Source organism: Molothrus aeneus, chromosome 2, assembly GCF_037042795.1.
Source record: "Molothrus aeneus isolate 106 chromosome 2, BPBGC_Maene_1.0, whole genome shotgun sequence".
Classification (NCBI taxonomy): Eukaryota; Metazoa; Chordata; class Aves; order Passeriformes; family Icteridae; genus Molothrus; species Molothrus aeneus.
Genome location: NC_089647.1, coordinates 88,452,940 through 88,473,852, shown reverse-complemented (window position 1 = coordinate 88,473,852; position 20,913 = coordinate 88,452,940). Strand labels below are relative to the sequence as shown.

Below are 20,913 nucleotides of genomic sequence, written 5' to 3'. Positions count from 1 at the left end.
ATAACAAATAGCTGCTCTCATCATCTTCATTGATGTCAAAGGCTGTTGTTTAGGTGAACCAGGAGGGAAAGCCTATTGTAAAGTGTGAATCAAGTAAAGACTATGTTGAAACATTCCACACAATTGAGCATGTTTTCAGGGGTGATTACTTTTGCACAGTACCCAGAATATTGCTCCCTTCTCTCGGTAGGACCTACTCCCTGATGAACTACTACTGAATGGAGGAAATCTGTGCCACAGGTACGATGGTTGATCCAAAATGTATGATTAGGAAACATCTTTCAGTTGGTGTTGAAAACAGAGATGAACAAGAAATGAACTTTAAATGCAAAGAAATTGGTTGATTACATCCATTCCATTCATGGGGTGATTCGTGGTTGTCTTCTCTCTGCAAATTTTCATCAACATTGAAAGGTTTTGCCAAATCTAAGAAAATATCAAGACCTTGGCATAAATCTCTTACTTGCTCATGAATTTGAGTCTAGTCAACAGTTTCTCATTTAGTTGCAAAGCATTTTAAAATTTATTTATTACTTCTGGACTCTTTAAGATTTTAGGAAAGTTCTGACACAAGTTTGGATGTGGAAATGGGATCTTAAGGATAGATGTACATAACTCTCTGAAGAGTTATGATGTAACCTTGGCTGCAAGAATCTGTTCTAGGAGGAATTTTGATTAATCTTCAGATGCAAATGTCACAGTTTAGGGCCATTTATTAAATTTTTGAGTCTTGCAACTGGCTCTGAACATTAGTGTACTTGGGAGGACCCATGACACTGTGTGTGATCTCTAAGTGGTGTCTTGGAAAGCCAGGTTTTGTTCTTCTTTTTCTCCCTATAGATCCTTAAAAATATGCAAATCTATGTGATCTGCTTCTCATACAAAGAGTTGAAAATTCAGCTATGGATCAAAGATTAGAGCATATGCCTATTATTGCAGCTGCCAGTTAACTGATCCAAGTGTTTAACTCTTTAAAGAAAGAGAGGGTCAGCAGCTTTCTGAATAATTGTTTCCAGACAGTCTTCAGTTAGTTGGATTTCTATATCACATTCAACTTCAATTGCTGCTGTCATTTATCTCCATTCCACAGAGTTTAACTTTACTAAATTCACATGTTAGTATTTGAGCCACTTACTCTTAGACACATCCAGAGCATGCTCCATACTCATCAACTGTTTTTTATGGTGCCTCATAGATTAAATGAGAAAAACTGATGCCATCCAAACACCCGCCCTGTGTCTTTTGTCATGCTATAAAGTGCAGAGACAAAGAAACCAGGCCATAAATGACTCAAAAATAAAACAAGTCGGGGTGTGTACCAACCTTTTTGAAAGCTTGTCTTCACTTCTGTATCGACAGTCAGAATGAGAGGTGTTTTGATGACAACCATGGTGCCACACTGTGAGAGAACACTGGGCTGCACTTCCTTGTCTTTCAGTCTTGTCTTGCCCTCATGAAGAAAAGATCTTCAGAGGTTCTCTGATCATGTTCTTTGTCCCACTCTGGTGGGCACCACCTCAGTCTCAAGTGCCCCAGACATGGGACCTTGTGTTGGGATCAGCATTACCATCCATATTTCAGTGCTTCCTGCTGGAGAGTCACCAACTGCTGTCTGCAAGCTCTCATGCTGTGTCAGTCTCCTTTGCCATCTTCCTCCTGCTTTGCTGCAGTTACCAATCATGCAGTTGTTATCTGAAATGATGCAAAAATGGTGTAGGGAGTTTATTTTTAGGTGATGGTAAACTGAAAAATAAAACATATTGGAACTCTGCTCTTATTCCAGCTTTGGTCTGGACTATTCAGTGCCAGCATGCCCTACTTCATCAAGTAACCAAGTCTCAAGTTAAATGCTTTCCTCAATGGATACTTGATTTTGAGAAAGAGAGCAAACATGCTAGTCTAAACTAAAAAGGACTAAGGAGACAAAAGTGTTAAGGACAGGGTCTAGACCCTTAGCATCTCCTCAGGAGAAAAGATAAACACCTCTCTTTGGCCAGGTCCAGTTTCCTACACCTTTCTGAGGAGCAGTAATGGAGAGTGCTATTTATTATGTGTTGGGATGAATGTAGGGAATGTTTTCCACCATTTAAAAAAATAGAATCCAGAATTTATGGGAGTTTGAAAAGCAATTTCCTTTTAAGGTGCAAATTCCTAATTTGCCACATAAAAGTACAGGAATTAAGTGCTAAATCCTTCTTTGCCAGTGAGACTTGTGAAAGGAGGTACGAAAAAAGAGTTACTGTTAGGTTTCTATTCATGTGTCCTGAAAGCCAATGTATGCAAAAGTGCTGAAACAGCCCTGATTTTTTTTTTTCAAAGCCTTCCTGCCGTTTCTGACTGACTTTTAAAAAATGAACCCTTGTCCAGTTTTATTTGTATGGTGGGTTCTGATTTTGTTCTGCCTGTACTGTATCACTTTTCTCTCCTCACCATTAATCTTCCATGAATGTTCCCTGGGGCACAGTTCTCCCTTTTCTGCATGGAGAGTTTCTATTGAAATTAATGGACTTTCTTCTCGTGGGTGGAAGGAAGAATACACCCTTATATCAGCCCTGTTGCAAAAGAATATTATTCATTGAAAAAAAGTGTTAGTCTCACTCCTGAAAGCCCAGGGTCTAGTCAGGCAGATTATAGTGGGAGATCCCAACAGGAGGTCTGGTACAGAAGCAAGAACTACTTGTCCAACATGAAAACAAAAGCCAGAACAGAAGACTTTTTAAATGTTCGAACAAAACCCCATGGAAAGTCAGTGGATATACTATGTGAAGAAGTGTACTGTCCCAAACCTAATTCTAGGGCAGACCCATCTGGTGGAATACAACTCAGTGAAGATATCCATTCATGACCTGTAGAACCAGGCATGTTCACAAGAACAGCATGCAACCAAAGACTAATTTGATCTGCAAAGAGGCACTGCAGATTGGCCAGAGGTTCTGGGCCAGGCAAATAAAGGTACATTGTGCTGTGCAGATGTATCACCTCATTTGGAACGTGGGCTTGGGAGCTTGGGCATCTTTGACACAGTTGAGCATTGCACAATGTACACATGCTAATAAGCATGGCTACATGCCCTTAGAGGCTTAAATGGAAAAGTCTTATGTTCCTTCACAGAGAACCCTTTGCTGAATTAAAGAGAGTGTTGACAACCTTCAATTGAAACTGCATAAATTCTCATAGGAAGGATAGTAGCTGCAATTTGAGGTCTTGAGGCAGGCGGATGACCTTATAAAATATACTACAGTATCTAAGTTTAGTAAAACAAACACACTGTATTTAAGTAGACTATGGAAATGTAAATATGCTTCAGGACTGGCCCCAAGCAGTATATGTTACAGTAATGCTGCTGTCACATTTTGGATAGATCATTGCTGTAGATACTATAATCTAAGGCTAGAAGATAGAATTTAATATGCATGGAGAAATTTAAACAGAGGATAAAAAGCCCTCTTTCCTCAACAGTATTTTCAGGAATGAACCTCACCTCCACCTTGTAATCCAAAAAAAACCCCAAGCTTGTCTAACAAGGCATTATATAGATGGGCTAGGCCACTCCAATATCTTTAATAATTTGGGATATTTCAGAAGGGAAGTTCTTCTAGTAAGGATGACTCCTTCCATGGTGCCTGTTTGCTTCCCATGATTCTTTCTACCATGCAGTGCTAGAAAGGGTAGCAAAGGTTTGACAACCACAGTGGCAGACAAATAAGGATTTCTTGTGTGTTTATGGTTTGTGAAACCTTGATTGTTGTATAATTAACATGTCAGTTACCTTTGGATTTTCAGTTTTAGCAACCAATGTGTTTTTAATGTTTACGTTTGATTTGAGCATCTCTGACAAAGCTCTTGTTACTCATTTGTGTGTATTTTTGGTTGAAGATTATATACATATCTATCGAGATGATTCTTTAAACAGTGCTCTATCTGCTGCTCCTTCCACCAAACCTGGATCGCTTGCTTTAAAATTAGCCTTGTCAAATTTACTTAAAGTGACCAGGCAAATACATACAACTAATTTTGTTATAGGCAAAATTAACTAATGCTCCTTTTCATGGTGAGGTGCTGTAATGATTTTATATAGCAGTCAAACTATTTAAATACTAATGCTGTCTTCATGCTGTAATCACCATTCTAGTCAGATGTCATTTTTAGTAGCCTATGGGGAATTCCATCCCTTAATTATTCTTCAATACACAAACCAAGCATTCTTTAATTGGTGTAAATTGAACAGTGTTCCAAGGCAAACAAGAAGAGGACAAACTAATCAATGATTCTGTGCATGTCTATTGGAAAGCTATTGCCATTAGATCAAGTAACGAATCCTTGACTCCATTAGCTTCAGAGGAACGATGGGGGAAAAATACTGCTAATGCCACTTCTTACTATCAATCAGTAATGAAAAGTGTGCAGCAAATCCTTTAGCAGAACTGCAGCTTTTCTTGAAAGTGCTCATGGAAATTTAAAATATGAAGATATTTTGACTTCAGACTCCCGAGTCATATGTCTTTGATGGGGATTTGTCCGGAAACAATGTGTTTTTGTTCTCTGCTGCCTTCAGTCATGTGGCCTGTTTTTTATTTTTCTTTTTCAAATAAATGATTCTTGAATGATAACATAACTTTTTTCAACTTGTCAGGAACTTTTGGGTGAATTTTCTGTCTCTTCCAGGCTGTTCTCTGTACATTCATATGTATTCACTACTGCAGCACAACATAAATTGGTTGGCTCTCCCATCTCTTTTTTTAATACAATCTGAAATAAAGGTGCTGTATTTAAGAAACAGATGAAAAATCCTTCTCATAAATGTGTCACACTCACTTTTCATTCTTGTCTCTTTTTATCAGTTCTCTAAAACTGATTATTTATCTCTGGAGAGGGAGGAAAAAAAAAAGTAAAAGGCCCATTACAAACCTCTGGCCCAGATCTGCCAGTCTTAGAGTTTTAGTTAGTGTGGAAAGTGAAACTCCTCTGGAAAGAGATATACTGGCTATGGTTGTTCACTTTTTAATCTATTTGTTTTTGATATAATATGCTATTTACTGTTTAAGGACCTTTCATGTTGCTTTAAATTGAAGTTTTTAAAACAAGTCTAGCATAAAAAGCTCTAAGTGACATAGGCTGAGTAGAAAAATACAGCATCTTGTACAGACAGCCTTTGTTCACCACATTACAGTTGAAAGAAGTGTAGAGCAGGCTTGGTAGATAACCTGCCTTCTTAAAACAAGAGGGTTTCTAATTTCCACACATCCTAATCACAGTCACATTACTTTACTCTCTGTACCAGACCCCTCAGGGCTGGCTCTAGGTTTTGCTGTGAAGTCACATGTGTGGGGCCTGAGGCATTTTTCCACTTTACTTTTTTCTTTTTTAATCCTTTTGCCGGCTGGGACTCTCTAACTGGCTCTGTTGTCATGGGTGGCTGAGTAGGGTGGTAAGGAAGAGAGCAACACAGGTAATCACTCTCAAGGTTTCATACTTGTTTTTTTCTTATGAGGATGAAGATGCTGCAATATGTGTTTTCTGAGGAAAAGAAAGCTTCTCCCCTCACCTCCCTTCCCAGACCAGTGTGTGATTTCCAGGTAATTAATTCCCCTCTGTTTCCCTACTTTTTTCCTGTGCTGGTTGGCTCTTGTGTGTGGTTGTACTATTTCTCAAAAAATTAAAGTGTGCCATCTGGCTTAAGGTAGCTTTCTTCTTTCTGTTGCTCTTCAATATCTTCTGTGGTAGCTGTTAGAGGATGTTGATGCCAGCAAGTGGTTATGACACTTGAAGTGGGGATTGTAGAGTGCTGAAGAGGATTTTCAAGAGTGATAAAATCCTCACTCTGCTGAGAGCATGATCTGAAAGCCAGTGGGTCCTTTGGAGTCTGTATCTGCTTCCTTGGTTTGGAGATTTGGCCCCTGAAACAAAGGGATGCCAAATGTCCAGGGCCCAAGCAGATGGGACACGCTCAAGGAGAGATTGTGGGGCAGCTGTGGGGTGCAGAGGGGATACATGCTCTGAGATGACACCAGGCAGTCTAGAGTCTGACTGTACCTTGTTATAAAAAAAGAGACCTTTTAAAAGGCCATACTATGCATACTATGTTACAAAGGGAAAACTTTATCTAAGCAGAATGTTAGATAAGATGTTCCTGTAAAGACTTCATAAAGTTAAACTTTGCATTTTTTGGTAAATCTTGTGAATTTCACTCATTTAAAAAAGATAGTTGTACCACTATTCCCATATACATGAACAAGCCTTACTGGAGTTGAAACCACATAAGAAAAGAATCAGGCCAACTTCAAAACTATGCTTGGGATCCAAATGACACCACTGGGAGGATTTAGCATAATAAGTTTACCTGAGGTTGGAACCTGTGCTTTCGGTTGTGTGCCAAATGTGGTTTAGGCTATAAGAAAAGGCTAAGATTTGTCATCTGATATTCATGAAAAACAAAGGAAGACATTTTTATTTTGGTTTATTTTTCAAAAAATGCCAGCTCCAGATTGTTGGGAAAGCTTCAGTAGAATAATTTCTTAATCACCTTTATGTTCTTAGGCGTAGCTGGCCTTCAAAGTCCATATTAAAACTCCCCACTGATTTCCTTGGGATTATGCCCCTCAGAATGGATGACAGGAGAAACAAATACTCATCAGGCCTCAGCCATTGCCTGGCAATCCCAAGGGAAATGCCCCTCTGATCCCCACAAGGAAATCCTCAGACAACATTTTACAGGATAAGGAAAATCTCTTCTTTCCCAAGGCTGACAGAGAGAAAGACAGACCATGGGAGGCGGGATGTGCCGCTCCCTTTCTGAGACAAAGAGAATGCACTAACACACCAGCAGCCAAGGGAAGGGAAGCCAGAAGAAGGCTTTTGTAAAAGGCTAGGATAGTTAGTGTGGATGCTTCAATTTAAACAGATACAAATGTGTTAATGAAATGATGTGAAAAGTCCTAATTTTAGAGTGTGACAAAATTTCAAAATTCTTTTTACCTTGTTACATACTTTAACCCTTATGCAGGTGACTCCAGAGATCATTCTGATTTGAAAAAAAATATGTTTTAAATGATACATTTGTTTGCTTTTTTTGTATTTAAGAGTGAAGTAAATGTTATACAGATGTGACTCTTGGGGATGGTATTAAACAGGAACAGGAGCTGGACTCAGTGGTCATTGTGGGTCGCTTTCAACTCATCATATTCTGTGATTCTATGGTTCTATGATATTTTTTCATCAAATATAAAGATACTACCTGAAAGAAATAATATTCTCATTCAGACTTGCATTATGCAGGTTGTATTCCGTGTAGTTTTGGCAAAGTGCTATTGTATCAATTGCTATTGATATTGGAACAGAGTTTGGGATTGCTTTGCTTTGTACTTTCTGTTTGATCACAGTCATAGAGACTCTGCTTCTAAAATCTGCTGCATATACTCCAATTCTAATGATAAAGTTATGTCATATTGACTTGCTTTATTTTATAGTATTTCAGCCAGCTAATTCATCATGGAGAGATTCTACATGTTTATTTTTATTTTTTATTTTTTATTTTTATTATTATTATTTTTATTTTATTTTTATTTTGTTCTGTTTTGTTATGTTATGAGAATGAGCTCACCTTTGGTCATGCAGACCATTCTATCTATCCTTATCAGCAGGTAAGTCCCATCCGCAATTCCTCTCACTCATAATGGCAGCTATACTGGGCATTTATAGTGTGTTTTTTGCCCTAGATTTATTTAAAAGGGTTTTTTTTTTAATGGTACCACAAAAGCAAGAGTTCCATCAGCTTCTTAAAATAAATTAAAATATCAATGTAATAACTGCTAAGGAATTGCCGTCAGCTAAAACTATACTCATATTATTTTGGAAAGTACCTTGTGCAGATTATTCTCAAAGGTCTTCAGTGGGGGAGACTCTAGACCCTCCACAAACAATAATTTCCACAGCTTCAATGTTAGAAGCTTTCAGCTTTCACTGTTAGAAAATTTTTGCCAGCATTTGACCTGACTTTCCTTTGTTTCAATGTAGTACTGTCACTTTCTGTCATCTGGCTGTAGTCCTGAAATACAAACTCTTCCCTGCCTCTTCCCAGAAGGCTTTTAACATTTGAAGTCCTTGGATTTTATGTCCACTCATTTTCTTTTCCAGATGAAATCACCCCAGTTCAGATTTCTTTGTAGGTGACATTTCCCAAATTTCTGATCATTCCCATTCCCCTCCTTCGGACACTTTTGAAGGCAGCTGTATCTTTTTTGAAAAGTGATTTTTTTAATGGGGTCCCTGCCAGCATGCAGCTGAGCAGCACGATCACTGCCTTATCTTACAAGAAAGCTTCTGTCTGCTCAGCTCCCAACAGCTCAGCCCTCTGGCACCCAGATATGCTTCTGATTTTCTTTCCCACAACTCTGGGGGAAGAAAAAGAGAGATTCTCCCTCACTCAAAATCAAGCTCCAGTCTTGTGTTGCCTGCTCCTACCTAGTGGAACCTTCAAAGTTCTTCAGGAGCTGCTTAAGAGGGAAAGAGGGTCCTGGATGTTATCTTTCGGAGGAGAATGGAAACCAAGATTTTTCTGTGTATATGAGACACATTTGACCCCATGCAATTTTTCTCTTTCTCTCTCTCTTTTCCTTCCAATATGAAAACCCCCTAAAAAATGCAATGTTTAGTTTTATCTTGTTTTCTATTTTTTTCTCATGTAATTATATGCATTACTAATTTAAGCGAATGTGATATGAAAGCATAGTTTTAAACCAAAAACGCCCAGAAAGCCAAAAACTTGTCTTTTTTTTTTAACCATTATTTCTTCCAAAGTGGCTTGCATCATTCAGCATAAATTTTTTTTCATCTTCAGGTCAGTAAAATTTTTGTGAAAAACCCTCACCAAATTTTTGAGCGATTGTTCTCCTTCTTGAATTGACACATTTGAGCAAAATAACTCATAGAAAATTCTAATATAATTCTGCCACCTATGTAAATTCATTCAGATTTTACATCAGGATAGCTGGTTAGTTTGTTTGCAGCAGCATATTTTGAATATTTTTTAAAAAATTGCATGATTTTAATCACAGAAAACATAGACTTAGGTGCCTCACTCCCTTAAAGTTAACAGAAAACTCCCTTGAGCTTCTCTTGGGAAGGGTTGAGCCTTTAATCTTTGTTTGTATAATAATAAAGTCCCTGAGATAGGCTGGTAGAAAAGTTTCTTTGAGACACACTTGTATCAATGTTAGGTATGGGGTTTTTTTCTGATATACCCTGGTTTCCTAGACTGCTTAAGCAGGTACTAATGATTTTGCCAAAATTATCTCCTCCTGACCCTCTGGTATGTCTTTCTGTTCCTATTTCATGAAGGTAGATAAATATTTTGCAGCAGAAGTGTGAAAATATATTATATATATATATTTTTTTTTAAGTGTGGTTCATAATTAGTCTTCTGTTTTCTTACTCCATTAAATTCCATTCCACATGATCATTTCTGAACAAACATTTGCTGTCAATATTTGCTGAAAAAGTCCAACTCAACCAAGTAAATAAAGCATTAGAAAACATAATTTTGTTTCTTCATTCAGCTAAATCCATTAAGACTTTAACACAAGTAGAAACTAAAGACAAAGGGAATTTCTTAAAATATGAAGGCCTGTAGCACATTTGCATTTTTAAATTAATTGCTGACCTAATTATTTGTCAGTAGTAGGATAAGTTAATCAAATATAACTTACAGTAAAGCTTCTAAACACCCACAGGATTTTCTCCCTCAGAGTAAATTGTCATAGTGGTCCAGTTTGACAATCCATTCTCACTGTCATCTTGCGACCAAAGGAAGACTATCTGCGAAATGGTACCATATGGAGACACAAGAGAGAATGAAATACTTAGATCTCCTGTACAAAGGCATGATAAGCTAACAGTCACCAGAGGAAGTCAGGAACGACGAAGCTTTGAAAAAAGAAATACCCCGCCTTTCAAATCCATTTAGATTTATTTTTATACTCTCTCCAATTTAGACTAAAATAGTCTGATAATAAATATGCATATAAAATAGGAATCAAACGTATTGTGCAATGTTTCCTTTCTAGCATATCTGTGGATCTGCATTTCAGGCTTAGCATTAGTTTGATGAAAAGGCCGGTATTTATAGACAAGACTAGGACCTTTCCCTCTTCATCTTACAGAAACTGACTTTGCTATCCCCAAATAATATGTTGCAACCAACCACTTCATGACCTTAGGCTAAGAATGCACAATTTTACTTCAAAACGCACTTGGAAACAAAATCTGATGAAACCATCAGGTAATGTGACCAATGCATTATTTTCAAAAGGCATAGCTAGGCATTTGAGCTAGAAATACCTCATCAGTAGTAATATGAACTACTTCATCGTTTCTGTTATTATAGTACTGCCTCTCTCCTGTCATCTGCTGGCAATGGCAACCCACAGAAAAGGATGTTTTTCTGATCATTTTGCACTCATTAAATACAGCTGTCACAATAGCGGATGCGAGACTGCATACAAAACTTTTATGCCACGTCAAAATAAAGCAGAAACATTTTAAAAAGATCTGAAACCTTTGAAGCCTTTTCTTGAGAAATATTGAAATATTGCTTTTTGTTGTTGTTGTTTGCGACAATTGAAAATGTTCCACAGCTACACACATTAAAACTCACTGCAGAACAAAACATCATCCATCAAAATTAAGGAAAAAAAGAAAAAAAAATAGAGAAAACATAAAACCAAACCAAATCTCTCTGAAGCACAAAGTGTTTGGTTTCTGAGAGTCTGAAGTTCTGGTTCATCACCTGATTTCTGGGGCTGAACATTCATTGAGTTTCAAGATCTCAAGGGACCTGACATTTAATTCTGGATTATGGATGAAATCTGCCCCATAAAACTTCCAGCTGAGTGAAAACATCTTCCCCTAGTTCCCCATTCTGAGAAACAGCTTTCTTTCAGGCTGAGCAGCAATAAATTCTGTAGTTTTTTGACATTATTTCCTTAAAAAAAAATATTTAAAAGGTCATTTTGAATGACCCCAAAACCATTTGGCGAGTGGTGTGAACAGAGAACCCCTTATGAGTAGCATGAGCAATTACTCTTGTTTGGATGCAAGTGTGTTCTGAAATACTGTACCATGCAAGGTGACCTATTGAAGACTTTGGTCACCCCGTAAGACCTGCAAGAAAGCAATAACTTGCACCTGTCTTGCACCTCCCAAATTCAGAATTGCATGATCATAAAAGAATAAAAAGTTGTTAACTTTGAAGCATCTCCTTGAATTGATGGCTAATGTGAAGCAGGTCAATTGAGAAGATTACAGATTTTCAAAAATACAGAATTTTCAAATGACACCCAATTGTGGGCAAAATAGCTACTCATATGAACATACTTAAGATATTCAGGATGGCTGGTCTAAAACGTCTATCAAGAGACTTCTTCGAAGACAGGATGATACAGGTATAAATCAATGACTTCTATTACTTGCAGTAACTCATTGAACAAAAATGAGATCCATTTCTTTGTAGTAAGTCTGCTCTTTGTTGTAAATCTGCCTTCCTGAATGTATGGGCTTGGGCCAATTATGTGATTTACTTGTTGTGGGCTTTCCATTCCCTTCTCATTTTTAAACTGAAATTTTTGCCTGTGCAAACAATGATGAGAAAAATGTGCAAGTGCATGTGCATGTACACACGTGTGTATGTCTAAACGAACCTTTAACACACCCCTGAAAATTTCTTCATGCTCACAATACTGCCAGCAGTAGGATGCATGGAAAGCAGGCCCTTGGAAGCCATGGCTGGTCTGGAACAGCCCCAAGCTCTCTCATTCCCCCTGCAAAGTGCAAGCACACGATGGCCAAAGGGAAGCAATTTCCAGCATTTGTGTGGCTGGCACCCATGCAATGCAAGCTGCTTTCATTATGGGGAGCTAAGTGTGTCTCCATGAGATTTGGTGACACTTACAACTGTTGTGTGGAGATATTATCAGCTCTCTCACTCTATCTCTCTCCCCCTCCTCTCCCTCTCTCTGACTTGTTTCTTCCTGACACAACTATTTCCTGCTCCCTTTACTTCTCTTCCTGGATACCCTTTATATTGTCCTTTACCTTTGTTGATGGCATCTTTCCTGAGGTAAAAGAAAGAAAACTGTGTCCCCGGCTTCGGGAAAAGGAGAAAGACAACGCAAATTTTACTCCAAGAGCATATTCTCCTAGACCAGCAGTTTTTGTTAGAAGGCGTGACAGAATTTGTGAGTGAGAATACCAACATTGGGAAGAGCATTGCTGAGTTCTTGTTTGCAATTACTGCCTACCATCAAAATTCCTGGCTCAGGCAGTCCCAAGATCAATTCATCTGATGTCCCAGACAGAGTCCGCTTCCCAGATTGCAGAAAACTTTTTCAGACAGCACTAGACTCCATAAATCTGAACCTCAGGGCACTAATCCCAGCTATGGCTGCAGGGTCGAGTCACTTTGGGACTTGAGTGAATGGGGATAAATCACAATGGAGTGACCAGTGGAAGGAAATGCAGCCAGAAGAAATCTCAAACTGTAGGTTGTGAATGAGTATGAACAGAAATTAAGGTAAAGATGGAGAATTTGGCATGCAGTACAGGGAAGAAAGGGGTGAGAGAATTCAAATAAAGGGCACATGTAATGAAAGAGAGACAGAAGAACAGAGGAAAAGGAGGAATATGAAAACTGTGAGAAAGAGAGGGAAGAATGCAATATAGGGAAGGATAATACAGGAAGTGGGAAAACCTTACTGGGAAAGTTGAGACAAAGGGAAGATAAAAACCATGTGAAACACCTACAAGCAACATATTGTGTGCAGCTACACCATTTCACCAGCCCAGAGTTCACTTTCTCTCTCAACATCAGAGTCCACCTGCTGGCCTTGGGCCAGCTGAGATACCCCACTCATGCCCTGGCTGCTCCAGTTCCTCCCTTCTGGGATTCGTGTTCCTTCCTACTGCCATCCCATACCAGGTCAAAATACTCAAGTGCCTGGCCAACTCCTGTCTTAGGGCTTTCAGAACTAATTTTCAGACTGGACTGTAATCTCAAAATCTGCCTGAGAGGGCACGGTATAATCCCAGCTCTATTTTAAAGGTCAAGTCCTGCAGGTTTTGCCCGGTTTTGACTCATTCAGACCTTCCAGTGATTTCAAAAGCCATTGACCTAGATAAGGGAGGGCAGAACTGGGGCCACAGTCAGATTTCCAGTATAAAAAGTGCCTTCATTTTTAGATGGCTTCACTGTACCTGCTGTGAGATTTCACTGCTCTATATTCCTCATTGAAATACGTGGAAGGTTCTGTACATCAAATACATAAAAGATTTGACTTTTAATTCCTACCATGTATTTTGGTAAGAGGAATTAAATGTCAAAACACAAAAGCAATTATACACTTAATGGTAAAAAACATATAATCAAGTCATTTTTTATATTTTCAAATTGCGGGGATTGAAGTAAAAGGGCAAGAGGGTCTTACTTTGACATTATAGGAGATGGAAAGGCACATTTGTATCCTTTTGTACCTTTTACAAAATGAATATGCCTGTAATCAGACCCATTCATTTTGAAACGGAGATTGTGCTTTAGATCTATGACATATTTGCGAGGGTGTTGAGAAAGTATCTAAGTAAAATGTGCCATAGGAAATCAGCTCTGGAGAAATGCAGTTATTCTTCATGATGATATACAACTAGTTTGGCATAACACTTGGGGTGAAACAAAGCCTGCTTGTATGGGCAAGTCATGGCTGTATATTTAAAAAATCATCGCTAGGCAAAATTTCCTAACTTGGGAAATGTCCAAGCTTCAAATTGCTGGAGGCTGGGACAGTGATCTGGGACATTCTGCTAGGAGGTTATCAGCTTCTCCTCTGCAGTAGGCAGCTGCTGAAGGCCACTTTGGGGTTTAAGACACAGGTCTGTGTTTTAGTTCTGCCTTTGTCAGGTTAATTTTTATGTCTCTTTCCTCTATGTACCTACCAAACTTAAGGGTAAAGTCCTGGTGATGCCTCTGTTTCTAGGGTATTTGAAAATATTGGCTAGTTGCTGGTGTATCTGTACATTCCCTACCGCAATGAACCACTGCTCCTATTACTCTCCAGCAGTGACCTGGTCCCGCAGTCTGGGCACAAGGACAGGGTGCATCACAGCTCTCTCCAGCCTGAGTAGGTGCCTCTCCTTCCCTGAGGCTGGGGATGACTGATGCACATTTACAGCCCAATCTGTCATTTCTCTATAGCAAGACCCTCTGTAGCTGAGACAGACAAGGTACAGAAATGGACTTCTGTGAGTTTAGTGACAACAGAGTGCTAAAATGTCTCTTATCCACTTCTACAGCAGTTTATGAGGGAATGGAAGACCTACTAGTGATAAATATTGCTACATTACTGCAATATGGCAATTGCTTATACTCAGCATCAATCTTTGTGAGCCATTAGACCAAATTCCTTTTAACCCTGCAAAATCTACAAACATATCCCGTCAAAAACATAACAGATGTAAAGTGCGGGATCATTCCTCCTTCCCACAGACTAGTGTACTCATATTTTTCCAAATTCTCAGGTCTGATTCCTGCTTATGATGATATTGCATTTGTGAAGCTGTCAAAAAACACTAAAAATTATTATGAATGTCCTTGCTGTGTAAGTAAATATATACAGCTAAGTGGCTCTGACATGAGCTAGATGAAAACTCCAAAACAAAAAATTCAAAGACACGACTTAAAATGCCCCAAAAAAGAAATTCAAGCTGAATTACCAATCAGACCACATTTTTGCCATTCTAAAGAGGAAATATTTATTTGGACCATGGTGATTCCCTGTATACACAGATAGCTGGCACTTTGCTCAAAGCTTATCCAGGTAGCCAGCTTACAGAAAGGATTTCCCTTCAATGGATTTACATCAGCAACCTGTCCCAGAAAAAATGTGCGTTATTTACTATGGAGCTGGACAAATTAGGGTTCCATTTTAATGTAAGCTCTAATTCTTGACTTCCAAGATTAATTTTGGCACTTTTTTTTTTGGCGGTTTTTGGTATAGAAATATTTAGGTGTTTTCTTGATGACTCTTTTATAAAGGTATCATAAAGATTAAAAACCTGATCCCAACAAATAAAAGGTAAAAATAATCATTTGAGGAAATATGGAAACATTGGCCAGTTCACCTGGAGATCTGCTGCTTCTGCAGGCTGCTTCACATCTGTAGAGATCCTAAAAACACAAAAAGATTTTAAGAGAATACTTGTATTTATATTTTATGACTTAGAAATGGTAGAACATCTATTTTGCATGCCAAAGCACTATTATTATATATCTATATTTAGCTTTCACTTTTAGTGGGTGTTATCTGCTAATGTATATTTTGGGGAGTTTGAAAATTTAATGTAAAACTATGGTATTTTTCACTTTCTGTAAAGAGTGTGCTTTTGATAACAAAAGAGAAAAAAAATCTCTAACCTGCTAAATGGTACTTACTGAGAAAGAGGTTTCTCTTTTCCAGAGAGAAGGAGGCATTGAACTTTTAAATTCTACTTGCAGGGTTACAATTTTATAGGGGGAAAAAAAGGATCAGAAAAATCCCATTTTTTACAAAAGTTAATTTCTCTCAAATTTGGACCAATTGAGTTCTATCACGTTGTGTTTCTCCTCAGAGAGAATGCAATGACTGGCATAGGAAGACTCTGAGAACAAATTTTTTGATGGACATTTTCTGTCACCCTTTACCATCACAGCATACATTTTCCTGTCACATAATATACGGTAATTATATGGATTTTCCTCTTTCCAAATCAGAGGAATGCTTCCTTACTTGAATGGAGGGGCCACAGACTACTAGTCAACCTAAAAATCCTGTTAGCATTACATCTCAGCATAAATAAAGAATTTGGATCAGTGCCTTGTTAGATCACCGCTATTTCTAGCTCGCTGAGTAAAAAGAGCATTTTTTGCAGCCTAGTTTGATAAGTAAAAGGTGTCTTTCTCACCTGCGTGCACTCTGAATTGTCACTCTCATTCTTTGTTCCTTTGCATGCGGTTGTTGTCAGCTCCCGAGTCACAGAACCACTTGCAGGAACGGCTCGGGAGAGTTTCGGAAGAAAGGGAAGGGAAAAAAGGAGCCGCATTTTTATTTAACGGGAGAAGGAGAACATAAAGAAAAGAAAGGTGTTCTCAAGAACGTAGCCTGCAGCCTTGTCAGGTAGCATTTCTTCAGATGGTTTTTTTCTCACCCCTTTCCCACCCCAAGATCTCTCTTCATCATTTTTTTAAACATCTCTTCTGGGACAGAGACATGAAAGTGAATTGTGGGTCAAAGGCAAGAATTAGGGGTTGCCAGGTCTGCTTTCTGATGGCTTTACTTTATCTTTGTGTCCAAGCTCTTGCCAGTTAGCAGGTACTGTGGGTTATCCATTCCAGTCACATCATTTTCTGCTTGATGACAAGCATCACACCTTCATCCATCACATTTACATTTCAAACTGCCACACTGCTCTATTGATTAATTATTTAGCAGCTCTTGGCCACTTGTGAGCGTTTCTGTGCTCACGTTTCACAGGGAAGGTCCATTCTTTTTATTTATGTGCAGTTTTGTAAAGCTAAAAAAAAAAAAAGGTAAAGCCTTTATCATACACACATGCCCCTAACCCACGTGTGTGTGCCTGTATCTATGCACACATATGTGAATATTTATGTGTGTATGTGTATGCTGGTACAATTAGGCACACACAGGGAGCAGAAGCAGGTAACCTGATCAATAAGCACATGCTCACACTGATAATAGATTTCTGAGTTTTCAGAGCACTGAACAGCAGATCAATGAGACCTTGCAGGTGTACTGGAGCTGAGAATTGAATCAGCTACATCATGCTCCCTACAGACCTGCAGGGAACACAGACATCATCCTCTGGGCTTTGTCACTTTGAGGAAAAACAGGTGGAGCATTTTTGCAGGTGCCTGCTAATGGCTGTGTTTCTTCCACATCACAGTCAGGAAAGGGCAGCCTCTGAACAAGACAGGAGATCCAGTTCGACCCAGGGCTCAACTTGCTCCAGAAAATCACTCCAGCTGTCTTTTCCTCAGTTCTCCTTTTATAAAATGCAGAATGAGGATCTAAATCTAATCTTATACTCCTTTTGCTTGCTTTATTTTATTGTCAGATAAAAATCCACTGAAAGAATAAAACCTACCTGCTCTACCTGAAAATCCAGGTTAGCTCAGAAATCTGTGTCTGGCAGAATGATGTTTGGCCTTGCTTCTGTTCCCTGGGGCACTCCTGGGCACTCTGCTTTAGCTGGACACTTTCCTGACCCACCACCACCGCCTCTCACCCAGCAGTTCCCATGAGAGCAATCTGTAATCCTTTGGTGTCCCAGGTGGTGGTACATTCCAGACTACCCTCTGATATTGGTAACTGCTTGTCCCAGGATTCATGTCCCTAGAAGGAACAGCTGCAAGAAGAAAGCAAGATGCACAGTTCCACAACGGGAAAAGAAATGTTTTCAATAAAGGCTTTGGAAAAGTCATCACACACTTGTGTTGGAGCAGAAAATGAGGTAATCTTGAAGTCTCGAATTAATTTATTATTTGGGTCTGTTTTAATGTTTTCTACTGTTTTCTTTTTTTATAGGTTTATTATGGATACAACCCAACAAATATAAACAGAGTGATTCTTTTTCCTGTTATTAATTTTCAATGATTTTTGACTTATACAAAGCTTATTAAAATCAAAAAGAGTAGGTATATTACCTTTGTGGGTTCTGGTGAGACCTTTGAAGAGCAGAGACTACATGGCTTTTATTACTCCATCTCTCACATTTCTGTGTTTATCCTTCAAATTGTAAAAATCAATGTAATACCACTGACTTTTTTGTAAATGGATGGGATTTGTGTCACTATTCAGCTCATTATGTGAATGCTGTTATGCTAGGGTTGGTCAACATTTTTCTGTTAAAATTACTAGGTTTATTATAAAGTACATTGGGAACTTGAACAAGGTGAGTGAGTATCCTATTTATATTTACAGTAAAATATTATACCACTCATACAATGCCACAAAACCATCTGCTTGGTCTATTAGTGTTGCTAGTGCACTATGTAGCACACAGAGAATAACTGACTGGGTCCTTTCTGTTGAAAGTATTGAAATGAAAAAGTGGAGTTAGCCTTAGCTCTGACTTATGGTGGAGGATTTTGTTGTTTGGTCAAATATAATCCCCATCTCTGAATGCAGTTAAAGGAAATATTTAATGTTTAATTTTTGCCATTACTTCGCCTCTATGTTTTCTTCCCTTCCTGCCTCATTCAGTCCCTTTCTGTCTCTATTCTAACAGAAACTTCTGTGAAGTGCAAATTAATCTACTTGTATTTTTTCAGCTCTTTCCAGAATTGCTCCACCTCTGGCATTTAAAGTAACCACTTGATGCTGACAATCCAGACAACTCCCATATCTTCTGCCTTGTACAGCACCAAAACCACCAAAACTAGTGCCTGACAAAGAAGACCCCTGAATCCTCACTAGTGAGGGAAATGTTTCTCTTGCTTTAGTGTATAAAGGAGGAAGAGAATGCAGCATGTAACTCCTTGGAGGGAAACACAGCAATGGATGGTGTTATCTGTGAGAAATCCTGACTTCCCAATTTCCAGTGTACTGTGAATATTCAGAGAAAACATTTTAATTTCTGCCTGTTATCCTAAGTGATTTTCAGTGATATAACTTCTGCATGTGAAATGTCATTGCAGCAGTATTAAGTTATAATTAGAATAATTAAAACTTCTAGTAATTTGAAAATCAACATTTTCATGGTTAACCAAAGGTGATGATATCTATTACCTCTATAGTAAACAAAGTGTCTTATAACGTAAAGTGCAAAAATGAAGGACAGAATGTGAACTTTTAACTTATACAGGAGAGTGGTTCCTCTTACATGAGTAACTCCAACAAGAAAACAAAAATACTGGTATCGTGGCAACACTTGATAAGATAAAAGATGTTATTATCAAGATCTCTCTGTAGTACTCTTCCACTGTAAAGATGCAAAATTAAAAGACAAATGAAGTTCTTTCTCTAATATAATCATCATATAGTGACAATGTACTGATCTGCCTTTTAATTTTTCCCCTTCATTTCTCTGGAATAGCCCTTCTCTGTAGAATAACAGTCTCCTTTACATACCTATTCATTCATTGATCCTAAAACTATCTGATACAGGGTTGGTATGGCAGCAAAGCTCGTCACACTTTTTCTTTTTTGCTTGCTTCATCTCTTCACATTTGCAGCTAACAGGCCTGCTCTGTATAAAAAGAATAAACACAGTAATTGGTTTGCCATAGGTGTGTTTAATTTGTATTGTCACAAATAAACAGGAAAAACAGCACTTCATCATTTTTGGCTAATGAGATCAGGAAAGTATTTTCATAATTGAAAACAAAGAGTCTTTTAAATAAGAGTTTTATATTAGAAAGTGAGAACAATATAAAACAGAACCCTTTTAGCGAACTCTTCTCTAAAATGCCAAACACGATAACAAACAAAACCAATTAAGCTATGAGTGGACTTCTTACTTTACATAGATTAAAATACATAAACATAAAATTCTCAATATTTTACAGGATTACACAGACTCTAATTCTTATTTATTAATTTTATTCTTGCTGATTACCATTTCTGACTGCATAAATACTAGCCAGCAAATCCTGCTATCACCACTAATGAGAGAGGTACCAAGAAATTATATGACAGACACAAAAAATCCAAGTAGAGCAACAGGTGGTTCTTCCTATTGTCTATGAATACAACATTACCTTAACATTTTGAGTAGCAAATATTCAGCTGTTGCTTAGAAGGTGGTCAATTGCATCATCAAACTTAGCTGGCTTCCACTTGGTGACTAGAGTTCATTAAAGATGAACATCCACATCTTATTGTCAATCCTTTTCTGCAAAAGAATTATTGTTAATCAATTTTGATATAAAGGTCAGAGAAGAAGAATGCTATGTCTTCTGCCCAAGCCTGGTCATTCAGTCAACAGAAAGAGCCAGTACAGTATTTTCCAGAGGAATTAAAAAGACAGACAAATAAACAACCAACCAAACCATGAAATAGCAAGTCATAGATCAAGCTAATAGTGCAGTGCTGTTGCCCATGGAGAACAGCACTCCTGCCTGACTTCCCAGCACATGGTGCATTTGCTCTTACTTTATTAGCCAAGCAGGACTCACTTCTGCCTTCCCAGTACACCCAGAAGTCCCAGAAATACAGTGATGGTTCCATCTGTTATGGTAATAGCATTAACAACTATTCTTTTCAATCAAGGAACCCTATTTATCAGATGGTCACCTGTAGCAGGAAATCCCACAGGTTGACCACATGCAACACAACTAATTTCTTTTTATTTCCTCTAAATTTACTATCTCGTACCATTTAACTGCACTGACTGCCCTCTTGTTCATAAGTAATGTGACAGAAAAAATAAGGAGGCCATGACTCATAGTTTAATTAATTACTCCCAATTAATCACACCTTCAGGAGCCTCAGGTAGGTACAATATTGAGAAACAGACTTCCTTGCTATGCCTTTTACATATAACATTGATCAAGAGAAAAGGGAGAGTGCTTCTGTCCCTCAGGGGTGTAACTCTGCATTGCTTTGCTGGAGAATTACAGCAGGATTGAACAGAGAAACATCTTTGGGAAGCAAGCACCTCACAGGAATACACATTTCTACTTCATTCCTGCCTTTTTTACAAAAATGCTTGGAAAACATGCAGAAGTCATTGATCCATAGGTGCACAAAACCAGCTGTTTGTACACAGTCCATCTTAACATTAATCTGGCTGAAACTGATAAACAAAAAGACACTGTGGGATGAGCTCATTGTAGGTAACTGCTCTGCACCTGCACAGCAGGAGAAAAAGTAAATT

General features: G+C 38.3%; 1 long non-coding RNA gene across 2 annotated transcripts; it reads left to right on the top strand.

The window, feature by feature from the left end:
• The first annotated feature begins 192 nt into the window (after positions 1-192).
• Positions 193-19,323, top strand: LOC136553604 (uncharacterized). Of its 2 annotated transcripts, XR_010783185.1 has the most exons (4): positions 193-240; positions 5,492-5,576; positions 16,042-17,547; positions 18,368-19,323. It is a non-coding gene; the product is annotated as an uncharacterized lncRNA (long non-coding RNA). The 2 variants fall into 2 exon arrangements; XR_010783184.1 differs by lacking the exons at positions 193-240; positions 5,492-5,576 and having other exon boundaries at positions 13,565-17,547.
• Positions 19,324-20,913: the final 1,590 nt, after the last annotated feature.